We start from the raw sequence: 20,336 nt of genomic DNA, 5'->3' as shown, positions 1-20,336 counted from the left end.
GTAAATCCTTGCTGATTGGCTATTACTGGCATGGGGGGATCCCAAACCTTAATGAAAGGGATTTCAAGGCCAGAGCGCATGGTAGTCCTCCCACTAGAGGTGAGCTCCTGCCTAGCCCCCTTTTCCCAAATTAATAGTTTTCTAGTCTCTTTCATTTTTGTGCAGCCTCCTTCAGAACCCGAACCCTGAACCTGAACCCTGAACCACGTGGGACGTGAAAGGGTTTCCTGCACAGAGGAGCTGCAGGAGGCAGAGGTACTGAGACATGCGCATGGACAGGACTGGCAACTGAGTGCGCGGCTGGCTTTCTCAAGCGGGAGGGAGACAAAAGCTCCTAACTGCACCGAACTCCAGTTCCGGGCGAGACTCTGGGGACCCAGACTCATTCAGGGAGAATCTGGACTGTCTGGCAGCTGGCGGAACTTGGGGGCGGCTTTCTCTCAGAGGTGCTTGTAGTGATTACCATGGGACACTGAGACACAGGGGCCTATTAGGGCAGGGCTGACGGGAAATCAATGCTGTCTGCTCCACCCTGAGACTCCACCCCATTCAATCTGAGCACAGAGACTTTTGCAAGTCCTGTCTTTTAAGGGTGTCTCCAGCACAGAAGTTATCGCAGCATAGACACAGCTGATCCTCACAGCCAATTGTCCTGGAGGTGAATTCCTCCCAGTGATACCAACAACAATCAAGGCTTAACTACAACAAGACTGTGCACACTGCCCACAAAGGGGTGCACCAAGAGTGTCCACCTCAGGTAACTGGGGAGGCTGAGCCACTGAGCCCGATAGAAAACTTAGCACACAAAGCCACTCTATCAACTCAGGGAAGCAGCCAAAATGCAGAGACCAAGAAACAGATCACAAATGAAAGAAATGGAGGAATGCAAATGACTGGATATAGAGTTCAAAACCACAGTTATAAGGTTTTTCAAGAATTTCCTAGAAAAGGCCAATAAATTTAGTGAGACCCTTGAGGATATGAAAAGGGACCAACTAGAAATTAAGCATACACTGACTGAAATAAAAAATATTATACAGAGATCTAACATCAGACTAGAGGATCACAAGAATCAAGTCAAAGATTTGAAATACAAAGAAGCAAAAAACACTCAACTGAAAAAGCAAAAAGCAAAAAGAATCCAAAAATATGAAGATAGTGTAAGGAGCCTCTGGGACAACTTCAAGCATACCAACATCAGAATTATGGGGGTGTCACAAGAAGAGAGAGAGCAAGATACTGAAAACATATTTGAAGAAATAATGACCGAAAACTTCCCCACCTGGTGAAAGAAATAGACTTACAAGTCCAGGAAGGACAGAGAACCCTGAACAAAAGGAGTCCAAAGAGGACCACACCAAGACACATCATCATTAAAATGCCAAGAGCAAATACAAAGAGAGAATCTTAAAAGCAGCAAGAGAAAAACAGTTAGCTACTTACAAGGGAGCACCCATATGACTGTCAACTGATTTCTCAACAGAAACTGTGCAGGCCAGATGGGAGTGGCAAGAAATATTCAATATGATGAATAGCAAGAACCTACAACCAAAATTACTCTACCCAGCAAAGCTATCATTCAGAATTGAAGGGCAGATAAAGAGCTTCACAGATAAGAAAAAGCTAAAGGAGTTCATCACCACCAAACAGTATTATATGAAATGCTGAAAGGTATTCTTTAAGAAGAGGAAGAAGAAGAAAAAGATAAAGATATAAATTATGAACAACAAATACATATCTGTCAACAAGTGAATCTAAAAATCAAGTGAATAAAAAATCTGATGGACAGAATAAACTGGTGAATATAATAGAATCAGGGTCATAGAAAGGGAGTGGACTAACAATTCTCAGGGGGAAAGGAGGGTGGGTGTGCAGGAAGAGACTGGACAAAAGTTGTACACCTATGGATGAGGACAGTGTGGGGGGAGGGTAAGGCAAAGGGTGGGCTGGGAACCCGGTGGAGTGGAGCTGTGGGGGAAAAAAAGGAACACCTTTAATAATCTGAACAATAAAGATTTATTAAATTTAAAAAAAGAGAATGAAAGGAAAGTGCATGGACATGTGGGGAGTGTGTGTATTTGTGAGTGAGGTACAGCTATATTCCACAGGACTGTTGGGGACCTGTGGACCTGGCTCCCTTGGCCGGGAACCCTCTACTACTGCTAAAATCTCTCCTGGAGAGGCCGGCTCTGCCGCAGAGACCACGTAATCATAAATGCGAGACAAGCTGTGATTGGAAGTCCAGACTTACCTTCACCTAGGGAGACATCTGATACCTCCCAGGACCCTACAACTACAACACCCAGGGATCAGCTGCCTCAGCTGCACACCCACAAACACCAAGACTCCAGCCTCCCCAACTGCGGGTTCCTAAAAAGTTTGTCCAGGGGGAGACAAAGCATTGCTGAATACGTGGACGGGCCCTGTGCTTTCTCACAGGGCAGATAGAAGGAACAGCTGACTTCAACAACACCATCCAGAATGGCAAATTAAACACAGCTGATAAGGCTATCCATGGACAGAAAGGTAAGATAACGCCTAGAGAAAGCTCTGCCTCCTCAGATTCATCTGAGTGTTTGTTGTTTGCATTTTTGGATTAGTAGTTGTTTGTTGTCTACATTCATCCCTGGGTGTTTGATGTTTGCATTTTTCAATTAGTTGTTGTTTTTTTTTTGTAGTTTTCTCCCCATAGACATATATTTCCCCCTTCTTTTTTCTTCTCTTTCTTTTCACTTTCATATTTTTTCCTTTTCTCAATATCATTTTTAGACTCTTTTCTATCCCCTAATTCTTTTTTCACTGGCGGACACCTTTATTTGGGGTTATTAGTATTGTGAATACATTTGTGCTTGGTGCATCATGCATTGTGTCTTGTTGTGTTTTATTTTATGCCTTTAAGTCAACCCAGAAGAGAGAAAGCTACATAACAAGACAACCTGAGAGGAACAATCATGGGTAGACAAAGAAACAGCCCACATAGGAAAGAAAAGGAGGATTACCAGAAAAGGAAGTAAAGAAAATAGAGGCAAGCAATATGTCAGAGAAACAATTCAGCGCAATGGTCATAAGAATGTTGAAAAGGATGGAAGACAAATTCAACAATATGGGTAATAACCAAGAGGAAATGAAGAAAAACCAAGATGAAATGAAAAATGAAATCTCTGCAAAACAGAACCTAATAGAAAGTGACAACAGTAGACTAGAAAAAGTGGTGGACCGTATCAGTGAGCTATAAGACAAGGTAGGAAAAAATACCCAAGCAGAGCAGCATCTAGAGAAAAAAAAATTAAAAAACAAGAGGCGAACCTAAGGGCAATATGGGACAACACAAAATGAAACAACATCCTCATAATAGGGTTGCTAGAAGGTGAGGAAACTGAGCAAGGAATAGAAAACCTGTTTGAAGAAATAATGACATAAAACTTACCTGATATTGGGAAGAAAAAAACACACAAAAGTCCAAGAAGCTCACAGAGTCCCAAACAAGATGAACCCCAAAAGACTGATGCCAAGGCACATTATAATTAAATTGGCAAACACCAACGACAAAGTAAGAATCATAAAGGCTGCCAGAGATAGACAAAAAGTTAACTACAAGGGATCTCCCATCATACTATCAACCAATTTCTCAACAGAAACACATGAGTCCAGAAGGGAATGGAATGAAATATACAAAGTCATACAAAGCAAGGGTATGAATACAAAAATACTGTACCCAGAAAGGCTACCAATCAAAGTAGAGGGTGAAATTAGGAGCTCCACAGACAAAAAAGGAATAAGGGAGTTTATTACCACCAAACAAGCAATGCAAGAAATGCTAAAGGGTCTTCTGTGAAAAGAAGAAATAGGAAGGGAAGAAGGAACGCATTCATAAAGCATAAAAATTGCAAAAAAAGGACCTATCAATAATAATGTTAAATGTAAATGGATTAAATGCCCCAAACAAAAGACATTGGGTAGCTGAGTGGATAAGAATATATGACCCATATATCTGCTGTCTACAGGAGACCCACCTCAGAACAACAGACTCACACAGCTGATGGTGAAGGGATGGAAAAAGGTTTTTCAGGCAAATGGAAATGAAAAAAAGCTGGAGTAGCAATACTTGCTTCTAACAAATTATACCTCAACGTGAAGGACATAACAAGAGATAAGAAAGGCCACTTCATAATACTAAAGGGAGGAATTCAACATGAAGATATAAGTCTGGTAAACATATATGCACCCAATACAGGAGCACCCAAATATATAAAAAAACAAGCATCTGGAGGATATTAAGGGAGAGATTTACAGCAATACTGTCATAGTATGGGGCTTTAGTACCCCACTAACACCACTGGACAAATCCTCTAAAAAAATCAACAAAGAAACATCAATCCTAAATGACTCACTAGATCAGATGGAATTAATTGACATCTAAAGAACATTTCACCCCAATGCCACAGAATATACATTCTTCACAAGTGCACATTGGTCATTTTCAACAATTGACCACATATTGGGACATAAGAAATGTCTCTTCAAATTCAAGAAGATAGAAATCATATCAAACATCTCCTCAGATCACAATGGCATAGAACTAGAAATCAAATACAATAAAAAATTAAAGACCTGGAGGCTAAATTGCAGGCTATTAAACAATGATTGGGTTACCAAAGAGATCAAAGAAATAAAAAGCATCATGGAAACAAATGACAATGAAAACACAACAATCCAAAATCTATGGGACAAAGTGAAAACAGTCTTCAGAGGGAAGTTCATAAATCCACAAGCCTACCTCAAAAAAGAAGAAAAACTGGTAATAAATTATCTAACACTACAACTCAATGAGTTAGAAAGAGAGCAACAAGAAAAGCCCAGCATAAGCAGAAGGAAGGAAACAATAAAAATAAGAATGGAAATAAATGACAGAGATTCTCCAAAAATACAAAAGATCAACAAAACTGTGAGCTGGTTCCTTGAAAGTATAAACAAATTGATGAACCTCTAGCAAGGATCACCAAGAAGCAAAGAGTGAGGACCCAAATAAACAAAATCAGAAATAAAACAGGTGAAGTAACAACCCATCCCACAGAAATAGAAACGATTATAAAAAATACTATGAACAACTCCATTCCAACAAAATAGACAACCGAGATATAGTGGACACATTCTTTAAAAATATATATAAGGTCCCAAAACTCAATCAGGAAGAATAAATAAACCTGAATAGGCCCATAACTACCAAAGAAATTGAAGCAGCAGTCAAAAATCTTCCAGTGAACAAAAGTCCTGGTCCGGACAGCTTTAACGGGGAATTCTACCAAGCATTCAAAGAACTAAAACCTATCCTTCTCAGACTATTCCAAAAAATTCAAGAGAAAGGCACACTTCCAAGGTCTTTCTATGAAGGCAGCTTCAGCCTAATACCCAAACCAGATAAAGTCACCTTAAAAAAGAGAAATACAGGCCAATATCCTTGATGAACATAGATGCTAAAATCCTCAATAAAATTCTAGCAAATCAGATTCAGCATTACACTAGAAAGATCATACACCATGACCAAGTGGGATTTATTCTGGGGATGCAAGGATGGTACAATATTCATAAATCAATAAATGCTATACATCACATAAACAAACTTAGAGACAAAAATCATATCATGTAAATCGATGCAGGGAAAGCATTTGACAAAATCCAACACCCTTTCTTGATAAAAACTCTCAGCAAAGTGGGAATACAGGGATCATACCTCAACATACTTAAAGCTTTATATGACAAAACTTCAGCCAACATCAAACTCAATGGGCAAAAACTAAACTCATTTCCCCTAAGAACAGGAACAAGACAGGGGTGTCCACTTTCACCACTCCTGTTCAATATAGTACTGGAAGTACTAGTCATAGCGGTAAGACAAGAAGAAGAAATAAAAGGCATCCAAATTGGAAAAGAAGTAAAACTGTCCTTATTTGCAGATGAAATGATACTATACATAGAAAACCCCAAAGACTCCATCAAAAAACTACTAGACCTAATAAGTAAATTTGGCAATGTAGCAAGATACAAAATTAACACCCAGAAATCTATGTCCTTTTTGTACACCAATAATGAACTCACAGAAAGAGAAATGAAAAAAAAATCCCATTTACCATTGCGCCAAAAAAATTAAAATACCTAGGAAAAAACTTAAATAAGGAGGTAAAAGACCTTTAGTCAGAAAACTATAGGACATTGCAAAAATATATAGAGTAAGATATAAACAAATGGAAGAACATACCATGTTCATGGACTGGTAGAAACCACATCATTAAAAAGTCCAGACTGACCAAAGCAATCTACAAATTTATTGTAATCCCCATTAAAACACCAATGACATATTTCAAAGATCTATGAACAAACTCTCCAAAAATTCATCGGAAATAAAAGAAGACCCCAGAAGATGGCGACCAGCAAGAAGGTATGGAGGGAGAGTGTGTGAGAGAGTCAGGGAGCAATAGAGAAGTGTGTGGACGTGTGTGGGTGTGTGTGTGTGAGTGAAATAGAGACAGATCCTGCAGGTCTTGCAAGGGTCTGCCAATCCAGGCAGTCTTAGACAGCAAAACACCACTGCCACCGCAAACACTGGCAGCACAGAGACCACAACATCTTGAAGAACAGAAGAGCTTGAGACTAGGATCCTAGCCGCACCACCACCCAGTCTGGTCTCAGTAGCAAACCCGGACCCTACAGCTGGTAAAAGCCACTCTGGTAAAAGACCTGCGACCACAGCTGAAGACTCCAGGCACCCTGGCCGCAGATTTCTGTGAGTCACAAAGCCAATCCCCCTCCCCACTGGTCCCACAGCAGAGGCATAGGAACTGCCAGACCCCAGCCGCACAATAGGGCTTTTTGCCCACACACAGCAGCGGCAGCTCTACTTGAATTTGAGCCTTGGTGTGCAGACACTAGAAGTTTGTTTCCTGTGACCAGACTCCGTGCCCAGGCAGAGAAGCTGTGCTGAATTTGAGCCTATGTTCACAACCTTGGGGAGATTGTTTTCTGCGCCAGATCCTGCAACCAGATCCCGCACCCACGCAGGGAGACAGTGCTGAATTTGAGCCTGGGGGTGTGATCCCGGGGAGTTTGTTTTCCATGACCAGACCCTGTACCGAAGCAGGGAGGCTGCATTGAATCTGAACATGAACGTGGGAACGTGGGGAGTTTGTTTCCCATGACCAGACCCAATGCCCAAACAAAGGGGCAGCGCCTGGGTACATGGACATGGGGATTTTGTTTCCCGTAGTGCACACCTGTGTGACCCGAACCCACACCCACACTGGGTGGCAGTACTACCTGACTTTGATTCAGGGCAAGCACACACTGAAGGCTGCTTTCCGCAGGGCAGGATTGGACCTCTTGCTGACACAGTGCGACTGTTGCAACCTGGTCTCCCAAGCAGATCGGGGACCATGAATCTCTATGCAAGAGGCAGCAATGAGCACTAGTGACTAGAGTCTGTTTCTCATTGTGTGCACCTGGGATCCCTGATTCCCAGTACATTCACACTAGGAGCAAGCGACTTCAATTCTTGGTGCATGCACACACAGGGACCCTGATTATCGGCACGAGGCCACACTAAGCAACAGAAACTCTGATACTCAACTCTTGGCACGAACACAGGGATCCTCTAACTCCTGACATGCACTAGGGGACTTTGATTTTTGGCACACACCAGTGGGATTTCTGTTTCAGCATGGTGCAGGCAGGGTTGCTAATTCTAGGTGTGCACACGAGGCCACACTAAGCACCTGTGACTCTGACCTGGGGCGAGCGTGGCTCCCACCGACCCACAGCAGCCAAACATCTTAGTGTCAGAGCTCTTCAGTGACACTTGGGGGGTGCAAAACTCCCACTGCACATGGCCCAGGCCCCCACAACTCGACATTTGAACCTTCTGGTGATAGTTAGAATGGGGCAACAATGACACAATCCCCAGAGGAAAGAAAATGAGGAATTGCCAAGAAAGGAAATAAGTGAAATGGAAGCATACAACATGACAGAAAAAGGATTCAGAGTAATGGTCATACAGTTCATACACCAGATGGACAAGAAAATCAACAACCTATGCAAAAATCCGGAAGAAATGACAAATTAGGAAGGAGAAAAATGGTGGCGGAATAGACAGACGTGTTCCGAGCCTTGTCCCGGAGCAGAAAGAAAGAACAGCTGAGGGTCGCACTAGGAATGTTTGTTGGCAAGTTGGGGGACAGCTGAACTCCAGAAGAAGGTGGGAGACTGCTAGACGGGGTTTCCCTGACCTGGCAGCTCCCACTGCGGCTGGGTCCCCTCCCAGAGCTGCGGGCTTGGACACGAAGTCTCCGCCATCTGGAACCGGAAAGTGGAGCTTATTGGAAGCCTGAGAATCCACAACTGCAGCACACACGGAAGAGCTGCGAGCCACAGAACAATGCTCCCCAATTGGCGCAAACACACGGGTTCAGAGGAGCTCTACACTCCACCACGGAAAGGTCAGATTTCGCCTGGGATAAGGTGAGGTCTCTGGTCCCAGCGTGAGAGAGGAACGCGCGTTTTGTGGGAGCTGGAGGACCAGGGAAGTCTGTGCCTAGAAAAATCCGTGGCTGTTGGGGCTGGCGTGATCTGTGAATGTGGAAGGGGCTCCTCAGAGCTGCTAACAAAAGGGCTCTCTAAAAAGCAACCCATTTTGATCTGAAGTGCAGGAACACCCTAAGAATTTCAGGGGTGTGCTAGACTTACACGCAGCCACGGAGTTCGCACACTTGGGCTTTTTCCTCTTGAAATTCTTGCTTCTGATTACTAAGCCCAATTCATAGGATCACCCAGTTGGGGACACCCTGGGAAACTGCAGGGGAAAGTTGTTTTTCTGGAACCTGGGGATCGGAGCGGGGAGTTACCATCAGAGAGCCAGCTCTGAGGCAGCCCACTCCCACAAACCGGTAGTGAGTGCCACAGGGAAAGAAGGCTCTAACACTCCCTAGAGAGGCCATAGATAAACCCGGAAGTCAATCCAGAAACACTGAAACCCAGGGGCTGAATCACAAATTGACTCTTGTGTAATCAAAAATAAAGAAATATGAATTAAGACACACCACCTGCTTAAAATCAGGACTGGCTTACATCACTGAAGAGCAGTGGAACGCAGGGAACTGCAATACTGTCTGGACTGAGAAACAGGCATGCCAAACAGAACAACAGAGGAAGTGAATAACCTTCACTACTCCACATTTCATTTATTTATTTATTTATTTTATTTTCATTTTTTGCATCTTTTACTCAAGAAACTAATTTTTTTTCCTCACTTGATTTTACCTTTTTAATTATTACATTTTTATTTTCAATCCATATTATTACTACTGCTATTTTATCTTTTTTTTTAAGTGTCATTTTATTTTCTCTTCATTTTGTTTTGGGATTAATGTTCTACATTCTATTTTTATCTTTCCTTTAGCATCATTTTACTCTATCTCAAATCTACCTTTATGCCATCACTCTCTTCCTCACTTTTCCCTTTTCGGTGTCCTGTTTATCTTACCCCTTTCCTGCTTTAGATTTTCCCTATTCTTTCTGTTTACCCCCTTTTAAAATTTCACCCTACTTATATATCTAATCTCCAATCCCCTGCTCCAAGTCCATACACACCTCACTCTTCGCTGTCTTAACTATCCAAAAAATTGTTTTTCTCTCTGTCCTTTTGTTGTTGTTCGCTTGAATGTAGATTATATCGAATTTTTATGCTTTTTTGTGAGATTGTTTTGCCTATTCTTCTTTTGTTTATTTTTTTGTTTGTTTAGTGCTTCTGTTTTCCCTTGCCTCACTCAATATTAGTTGGTGTTGTAGTTTGTATTAATGCCCAGGTACTTGTTTCTGGCATTTGCTGGGATAAGTGATTGTTCTATTGGAGTTTTATCCCCAATATATGTAGTCTGTTTCCCTTTCTCTCGTAGTCTCTTTCTTGTCTCACTTACTTTTTTTCTTCTTTTTTTCCCTTTTCCCAATTTCATTTGGACACTCCATTTTTCTTCTTCTTCTTTCTTTCTTTTTCCTCTTCTTCTTTCTCTACTATCCCCTAATTTGCCTTTCTCTCGTGGTCACCTTTATTGGAGGTTATTAATATCGTGAATACATTTCTGTTCAGTGCCTTGTGTGTTGTACCTGGTAGTGCTGTATTTTGTGCCTTTAAATCAACGCAGGAGAGAGAGAACTACATAACCAGACACCCAGAGAAGAGAGACCATGGGGAGACAAACAAACAGCCCGCATATGAAAGAAAAGCAGGCATCACCAGAAAAGGAAGTAAACGTAATGAAAGCAAGCAACCTTCCAGAAAAAGAATTCAGAGAAATGGTCATAAGGTGGCTGAAAAGAATGGAAGACAAATTCGACAATATGAGCAAGAACCAAGAGGAAATGAAGAAGAACCAAGAAGAAATGAAAAATGACATCGCTGCTGTAAAGAACTCAATAGAAAGCATCAAGAGTAGACTAGAAGAAGCAGAGAACCACATCAGTGAGCTAGAAGACAAGATGGGAAAAAATACCAAGTAGAGCAACTTCTAGAAAAAAAAATTAAAAGGCAGGAGGAGAGCCTAAGGGAACTTTGGGACAACACGAAACAAAACAACATCCGCATAATAGGGGTCCCAGAAGAAAAGGAAACTGAGCAAGGAATAGATAACCTCTTTGAAGAAATAATGACAGAAAATTTCCCTGATATAGAGAAGGAAAAACCCACACAAATTGAAGAAGCTCACAGAGTCCCAAACAAAATGAACCCCAAAAGACCGACGCCAAGGCACATTATAATTAAATTGGCAAACACCAACGACAAAGTAAGAATCTTAAAAGAGGCCAGAGAGAGACAGAAAGTTACATACAAAGGAACCCCCATCAGACTAGCAACTGATTTCTCAACAGAAACTCATCAGTCCAGAAGGGAATGGAATGAAATATACAAAGTCATGCAAAGGAAGGGTCTGAATCCAAGAATACTGTAACCAGCAAGGCTATCAATCAAAATTGAAGGTGAAATCAGGAGCTTCACAGACAAAAAAGGACTAAGGGAATTTATTACCACCAAACCAGCAATGCAAGAAATGCTAAAGGGTCTGCTGTAAAAAAAAGAAAAGAAATAGGAAGCAAAGAAGGAACACAGATGTAAAGAATAGGAATGGCGACAAATAAGTCCCTATCAATAATAACTTTATTTTTTTTTTAATATTTTATTGATATTTTACAGAGAGGAAGGGAGAGGGATAGAGAGCTAGAAACATCCATGAGAGAGAAACATCGATCAGCCGCCTCCTGCACACCCCCCACTGGGGATGGGCCCGCAACCAAGGTACATGCCCTTGACCGGAATCGAACCCGGGACCCTTCAGTCCGCAGGCCGACGCTCTATCCACTGAGCCAAACCGGTTTCGGCAATAATAACTTTAAATGTAAACGGATTAAATGCCCAAATTAAAAGACATAGGGTAATGGATTGGATAAGAAAGCATGACCCATATATCTGCTGTCTACAAGAAACCCACCTCAGAAAAAAAGACTCACACAGACTGAGGGTGAAGGGATGGAAAAAGGTTTTCCAGGCAAATGGAACAGAAAAAAAAGCTGGGGTAGCAATACTTATATCTGACAAATTAGATCTCAAACTGAAGGACATAACAAGAGATAAGGAAGGCCACTTCATAATACTAAAGGGAGCAATCCAACAAGAAGAAATAACTCTGGTAAACATATATGCACCCAATACAGGAGCACCCAAATACATAAAAAAAAACTCCTGGAGGATATCAAGGGAGAGATTGAGAGCAATACAATCATAGTAGGAGACTTTAATACCCCACTATCACCATTGGACAAATCCTCTAAACAAAAAATCAGCAAAGAAACATCAATCCTAAATGACTCACTAGACCAGATGGAATTAATTGACATCTTCAGAACATTTCACCCCAAAGCCACAGAATATACATTCTTCTCAAGTGCACATGGGTCATTTTCAAAGATAGACCATATGTTGGGACATAGGCAAAGTCTCTTCAAATTCAAGAAGATAAAAATCATATCAAGCATTTTCTCAGACCACAGTGGCATAAAACTGGAAATCAACTACAATAAAAACAACCCAAAGAAATCAAACACTTGGAGGCTAAACAGCATGCTATTAAACCATGACTGGGTTACCAGAGAGATCAAAGAAGAAATAAAAAACATCATGGCAACAAATGACAATGAAAACACTACAATCCAAAATCTATGGGACACAGCGAAAGCAGTCTTGAGAGGGAAGTTCATAGCTCTACAAGCCTACTGCAAAAATCAAGAAACAATGGTAATAAATTACCTAACCCAACAACTCAAAGAGTTAGAAAAAGAGCAACAAGAAAAGCCCAGTGTAAGCAGAAGGAAGGAAATAATAAAGATCAGAGCAGAGATAAACGACATAGAGACCAAAGAAACAATACAAAAGATCAACAAAACCAAGAGCTGGTTCTTTGAAAGGATAAACAAGATTGATGAACCTCTAGCCAGGCTCACCAAGAAGCAAAGAGAGAGGACCCAAATAAACAAAATCAGAAATGAAAGAGGTGAAATAACAACAGATCCCGCCGAAATACAAAGGATTGTTAAAAAATACTACAAACAACTCTATTCCAACAAACTGGACAACCTGGAGGAAATGGACATATTCCTAGAAAAATATAACCTTCCAAAACTCAATCAGGAAGAATCTAAACAGCTCAATATGCCAGTAACTATGGAAGAAATTGAAGCAGTCATCAAAGAGCTTCCGGCAAACAAAAGCCCGGGGCCAGACGGCTTCACAGGAGAGTTTTACCAAACATTCAAAGAAGAACTAAAACCTATCCTCCTCAGACTATTCCAAAAAATTCAAGAGGAAGGAACACTTCCAAGCTCCTTCTATGAAGTCAGCATCATCCTAATACCAAAACCAGATAAAGACAACACAATGAAGGAGAATTACAGGCCAATATCCCTCATGAATGTAGATGCCAAAATCCTCAACAAAATTCTAGCAAATCGGATCCAGCAGTACATCAGAAAGATCATACACCATGACCAAGTAGGGTTTATCCCAGAAATACAAGGATGGTACAATATCCAAAAATCAATTAATGTGATACATCACATAAACAAATTGAGAGATAAAAATCACATAATCATATCAATTGATGCAGAAAAAGCATTTGGCAAAAGCCAACACCCTTTCTTGATAAAAACTCTCAACAAGGTGGGAATAGAAGGATCATACCTCCACATAATAAAAGCTATATATGATAAACCCACAGCTAACATCATACCCAATGGGCAAAAACTAAAACCATTTCCCCTTAGAACAGGAACAAGACAAGGATGCCCACTCTCACCACTCCTGTTTGACATAGTACTGGAAGTATTAGCCATTGCAATTAGACAAGAAGAAGAAATAAAAGGCATCCAAATTGGAAAAGAAGAAGTAAAACTGTCCTTTTTTGCAGATGACATGATATTGTACATAAAAAACCTGAAAGACTCCATCAAAAAACTAACAGACTTAATAAATGAATTCGGCAATGTAGCAGGATACAAAATTAATGCCAAGAAATTTATGGCATTTCTAAACACCAACAGTGAACTTACAGAAAGAGAGACTAAAAAAGCAATCCCATTTTCCATCGCACCAAAAAAATTAAGATACTTAGGAATAAATCTAACCAAGGAGGTAAAAGACCTGTATGCGGAAAACTACAGGACACTGAAAAAAGAGATAGAGGAAGGTGTAAACTGATGGAAGAACATACCATGTTCATGGATTGGTAGAATGAACATCATCAAAATGTCCATACTACCCAAAGCAATCTATAGATTCAATGCACTCCCCATTAAAATACCAACAGCATATTTCACAGACCTAGAAAGAACCCTCCAAAAATTCATCTGGAATAAAAAAAGACCCCGAATAGCCACAGCAATCCTGAAAAAGAAGAATAAATTAGGAGGGATCTCAACACCAGATTTCAAGCTGTATTACAAAGCCACTGTCCTCAAAACAGCCTGGTACTGGCACAAGAACAGACATATAGATCAATGGAATAGAATAGAGAATCCAGATATCGACCCAAACCAATATGCGCAATTAATATTTGACAAAGGAGGCATGAGCATACAATGGAGTCAAGACAGTCTCTTCAATAAATGGTGTTGGGAAAATTGGACAGATACATGCAAAAAAATGAAACTAGATCACCAACTTACACCATACATAAAAATAAACTCAAAATGGATACAGGACTTAAATATAAGACGGGAAACCATAAAAATACTAGAGGAATCCACAGGCAGCAAAATCTCAGACATATGCTAAAAGAACTTTTTCAGTGATACTGCCCCTAGGGCAATGGAAGCCAAAGAGAAAATAAACAAATGGGACTACATCAAAATAAAAACTTTTGCACAGCAAAAGAAACCATCAACAAAACAACAAGAAACCCCACTGTATGGGAGAACATATTTGCAAATGGTATCACTGATAAAGGTTTAATTTCCAACATCTACAGGCAGCTTATAAAACTTAATAAAAGGAAGATAAATGATCCAATAAAAAAATGGGCAACGGACCTAAATAGAATCTTTTCGAAAGAAGACAGAAGGAACGCCAAGAGACACATGAAAACATGCTCAAAGTCACTAATTATCCGAGAGATGCAAATCAAAACGACAATGCAATACCATCTCACACCTGTCAGAATGGCTATCATCAATGAATCAACAAACGACAAGTGTTTGCGAGGATGGGGAGAAAAAGGAACCCTCGTGGACTGCTGGTGGGAATGCAGACTGGTGCAGCCACTGTGGAGAACAGTATGGAGTTTCCTCAAAAAACTGAAAATGGAGCTCCCATTTGACCCAGTAATCCCACTCCTAGGAATATATCCTAAGAAACCAGAAACACCAATCAGAAAGGATATATGCACCCCTATGTTCATAGCAGCACAATTATACAATAGCTAAGATTTGGAAACAACCTAGGTGCCCGTCAGCAGATGACTGGATCAGAAAACTATGGTACATCTACACAATGGAATACTATGCTGCCATAAAAAAGAAGGAATTACTACCATTTGTAGACACCTGGATGGAATTAGAGAACATTATGCTAAGTGAAATAAGCCAGTCAATGAAAGATAAATACCACAGGATCTCACTCATTTAGGGATAATGAAAAACATTATAAACTGATGAACATAAAGATAGTTACAGAGCCAGTAAAGCATCAAACAGACTGTCTAATTACAGCGGTAAGGTTAGGGAGAGGTGGGGGAAATAAGAGATCAACTGAATGACTTCTATGCATGCATATAAGAGTAACCAACGGATGCAAAACATTGGGGGGTGAGGGCATGTATGGGAGTGGGGTGGGGGGGGCAATGGTAAGATATGTACACATATAATACCTTAATAAAAATTTGAAAAAAAATAAAAGTAAAATAAAATAAAATAAAATTATAACTCCCCCCCCCCAAAAAAAAAGAAATGATAAATTATATAGCTACAATCAAAAACACCATGGAAGGCTTCAATAGTAGACTAGAAGAAGCAGAGGACCGAATTAGTGAGTTACAAGATAAAGTACAGAAACAAGCCCAATCTGAACAGCAACTTGAGAAAAAAAATTACAAGCAGGAGGAAAGCCTAAGGGAGATTTTGGACAATGCAAACTGAAGTAACATATGTATAATAGGGCTGCTAGAAGGACAAGAAGAGTAGCAAGGAGTAGAAAATTTATTTGAAAAAATAATGACAGAAAACATCCCTGATATGGGGAAGAAAAAAGTTACACAAGTACAAAGAGTCCCAAGCAAGATGAATCGCAAAAGACCCACACCAAGATATGCCATAATTACAATGGCAAATGTTCACAACAAAGAGAGAATCTTAAAGGCTTCAAGAGAGAGACAGAGAGTTACCTACAAAGGATCCCCCATCAAATTATCAAATGATTTCTCAACAGAAACACATCAAGCTAGAAGGGAATGGAAGCCTATATACAGAGTGATGAAAAGCAAGGGACTGAATCTAAGAATACTCTATCCAGCAAGACAATCAATCAAAATTGAAGGGGAAATCAGGAGCTTCACAGACAAAAAAAATGCTAAGAGAGTTTATCACTACCAAGCCAGCAATGCCAGAAATGCTAAAGGGAATGCTGTAAAAAGAAGAAACAAAAAGTTAAGAAAGAACACAGGCTCAAAAAATAGAAATGCCTACAACCAAGTACCTTTCGAATAACTTTAAATGTAAATGGACTAAATGCTCTAATCAAAAGACATAGGGCAGCTGAATGGATAATATATATATATATATATATATATATATATATATATATATATATATATATATATATACTGTCTAAAGGAGACCCACCTGAGAACAAGGGACTCACACAGACTGAAAGTGAAGGGAAGGAAAAATATCTTCAGGCAAATGGAAAGGAAAAAAAAAAGCTGGGGTAGCAATACTTATATCTGAGAAAATAAACCTCAAAGTGAGGCCATAACAAGAGATAAGGAAGGCCACATCATAATACTAAATGGATCGATACAACAAGATGATATAACCCTGAAAAAATATATGCACCCAATTCAGGAGCACCCAAATACATTAAAAAAAAAAAACTCCTGGAACATATCAAGGGAGAGATTGACAACAATACAATCATAATATGGAAATTTAATACACCACTGACATCACTGGATAAATCTTCTAGACAAAAAATCAGCAAAGAAACAGCAATCCTAAATGACTCACTAGATCAGATGGACTTAATTGACATCTTCAGAACATTTCATCCCAAAGCCATGGAATATATGTTCTTCTCAAGTGCACATGGGACATTTTCAAAAATAGACCACATATTGGGTCACAAGCAAAGTCTCCCCAAATTCAAGAAGATTGAAATCATACCAAGCATCTTCTCAGACCACAATGGCGTATTAGAAATAAACACAATAAAAGCAATCCAAAAAAACTCAAACACTTGGAAGCTGAATAACATGCTGTTAAATATTGATTGGATTACCAATGAAATCTAAGAAGAAATTAAAAACATCCTGGAAATTAATGACAATCAAAACACAACAATCCAAAATCTATTGGACACAATGAAAGCAGTCCTGAGAGGGAAGTTTATAGCTCTACAGGCCTACTTCAAAAAAAAACCAAGAAAAATTGTAGTAAATCATCTAACTCTAACTGCCTGGTACTGGCACAAGAACAGACATATAGGCCAATGGAACAGAACAGAGAACCCAGAAATTGACCCAAGCCATTATGCTCAATTGTTTGACAAAGGAGGCAAGAGCATACAATGGAGTCAAGACAGGCTCTTCAATAAATAGTGCTGGGAAATTTGGTCAGATACATGCAAAAAAATGAAACTAGATCACCATCTTACATCATCGACAAAAACAAACTCAAAATGGCTAAAGGACTTAAATGGAAGATGGAAAACCATAAATATCCTACAAGATTCCATAGGCAACAAAATAGCAGACATATGTCATAGCAATATCTTTACATACCCAGCTCCTAGCGCAATGGATACTAAGGAGAAAATTAACAAATGGGACTACATTAAAATAAAAAGCTTCTGCAAAGCTAAAGAAACCATCAACAAAACAACAAGAAAGCTCACTAAATGGGAGGATATATTTGCCAATGGTATTTCAGTAAGGGTTTAATCTCCAAAATTTACAGAGAACTCATACAATTTAACAAAAGGAAGATAAACAATTCAGTCACAAAAGGGGCAAAGGATCTAAATAGACAGTTTTTGAAAGAGGACATACAGAAGGCTCAGAGGCATATGAAAACATCATCAGTCACTAATCATCTGAGAGATGCAAATAAAAACAACAATAAGATATCATCTCATACCTGTCAAAATGGCTATCATCAACAAATGAACAAACAACAAGTGCTGGCAAAGTTGTGGAGAAAAAGGGAACCCTCCTGCACTGCTGTTGGGAATTCAGACTGGTGTAGCCACTGTGGAGAACAGTATTGAGTTTCCTCAAAATGTTAAAAATGGAACTCTCATTTGACCGAGTGATCCCACTCCTAGGAATATATCCTAAGAAACCAGAAACACCAATCAGAAAGGATATATGCACCCCTATGTTCATAGCAGCACAATTTACAATAGCTAAGATTTGGAAACAGCCTAAATGCCCATCAGCAGATGAGTGGATTAAAAACTTGTGGTACATCTACACAATGGAATACTATGCCACTATTAAAAAGAAGGAACTTTTACCATTTGCAACAGCATGGATTGAATTGGAGAGCATTATGCTAAGTGAAATAAGCCATTCAGAGAAAGATATATATCATATGATCTCACTCATATGTGGGATATAATGATCAACATAATTTGATGAACAAGAAAAGATTCAGAGACAAATGGCAGGGGAGGGGGTTTTAGACAGCAACCCAAGGACTTGTATGCATGCATGGTAGCATAACCAATGGACACAGACACTGGAGCATTGGGGGCTTATACAGGGTGGGAATGGCTGGGGAGGGGGGTGTTAAGAGACAAATGAAAACTTTAGACAAAAAAACAACTAATGTACTTTGTATATAGTGAATGAGTGGGAGAACAGTATGAGATGAAGTTGGAAATGTGTTCAGGATCCAGATTATATACAATCTTGTTGGGCATGATAAAAGTAGTTTGGGTAGGAGGTGGGATTCCAAAAAATGATGTGTATATGTGAAATATCATAATGTGTTTGAATAGCAAAATGCATGTTCTGTATGGAACATAGTGCTAAAAGCCAAAGGTGAAATAAGCATAGTTCTCTGTCTTTTGTAAGGGACAGAAATGTTCTGATTAGAAGATAACATCTTTGATTGGTACAATGTTTTGTTTTGTTTTGTTTTTTCCATTGAAGGTACAGTGAAACAGAGGCATTCTGAAAAGTCCATAGTTTGTAGGAAGTATCATGAGAAGGCTTAAAGCTAAAGCTAAGAACAGAGCCCATGGATTGAGAATGCTGTTTAAGATGTCAGGGGACTGGGATTAAAAGATCCTTCCTGAAAAAGATCTTGGCATAATATGCAATGCTCAGGCATCAGGATGTCCCTACAGACTAAGATTTTTAAGAAAGCTGGGATGGGGAGAGGGAATAATGGCGGCGGAATAGACAGACGTGTTCCGAGCCTTGTCCCGGAGCAGAAAGAAAGAACAGCTGAGGGTCGCGCAAGGAGTGTTTGTTGGCTGGTTGGGAGACAGCTGAATTCCAGAAGGAGGTGGGGGACTGCTGAACGGGGTTCCCCTGACCTGGCAGCACGAACTGCGGCTGGGTCCCCTCCCGGAGCTGCGGGCTTGGACGCGGAGTCTGCGCCATCTTGATCCGGAAAGTGGAGCTTATCTGAAGCCTGAGAATCCACAACAGCGGCACCCCAGGAACAGCTGCGAGCCCCAGAACAACGCTCCCCAACTGGCGCAAGCACACGGGTTCAGAGAAGCTCTACACTCCACCACGGAAAGGTCAGATTTCGCCTGGGATAAGGTGAGGTCTCTGGTCCCGGCGGGAGAGAGGAACGCGCGTTTTGCGGGAGCTGGAGGACCAGGGAAGTCTGTGCCTAGAAAAATCCGTGGCTGTAGGGGCTGGCGTGATCTGTGACTGTGGAAAGGGGTCCTCAGAGCTGCTAAGAGAAGGGCACTCTAAAAAGCAACCCATTTTGATCTGAAGTGCAGGGACACCCTAAGAATTTCAGGCAGTCCAGACTTACGCGCAGCCCGTGCGCTCCCTGGGTGCCTGGGCTTACTCGCAGTCCCGGAATTCGCACACTTGGGCTTTTTCCTCTTCAAATCCTTGCATCTGATTACTAAGCCCAATACATAGGATCACCCAGTTGGGGACACCCTGGGAGACTGCAGGGGAAGGTTGTTTTTCTGGAACCTGGGGATCGGAGCGGGGAGTGACCATCAGAGAGCCAGCTCTGAGGCAGCCCACTCCCACAGGCCCGTGGCGAGTGCCACAGGGAAAGAAGGCTCTAGCACTGCCTAGAGAGGCCATAGATAGACCCGGAAGTCAATCCAGAAACACTGCCACCCAGGGGCTGAATCACAAATTGACTCTTGTGTAATCAAAAATAAAGGAATACGAGAAATTAAGACACACCGCCTGCTTAAAATCAGGACTGGCTTACAACACCGAAGAGCAGTGGATCGCAGGGAACTGCAATACTGTCTGGACTGAGAAACAGGCGTGCCAAACAGAAAAACAGAGGAAGTGAATGACCTTCACTACTCCACATTTTATTTT

Source organism: Plecotus auritus (genome assembly GCF_963455305.1).
Source record: "Plecotus auritus genome assembly, chromosome: X".
NCBI classification, from domain to species: domain Eukaryota; kingdom Metazoa; phylum Chordata; class Mammalia; order Chiroptera; family Vespertilionidae; genus Plecotus; species Plecotus auritus.
The sequence above is the reverse complement of the archived record's forward strand: the minus strand, read 5'-3'. Positions refer to the sequence as shown.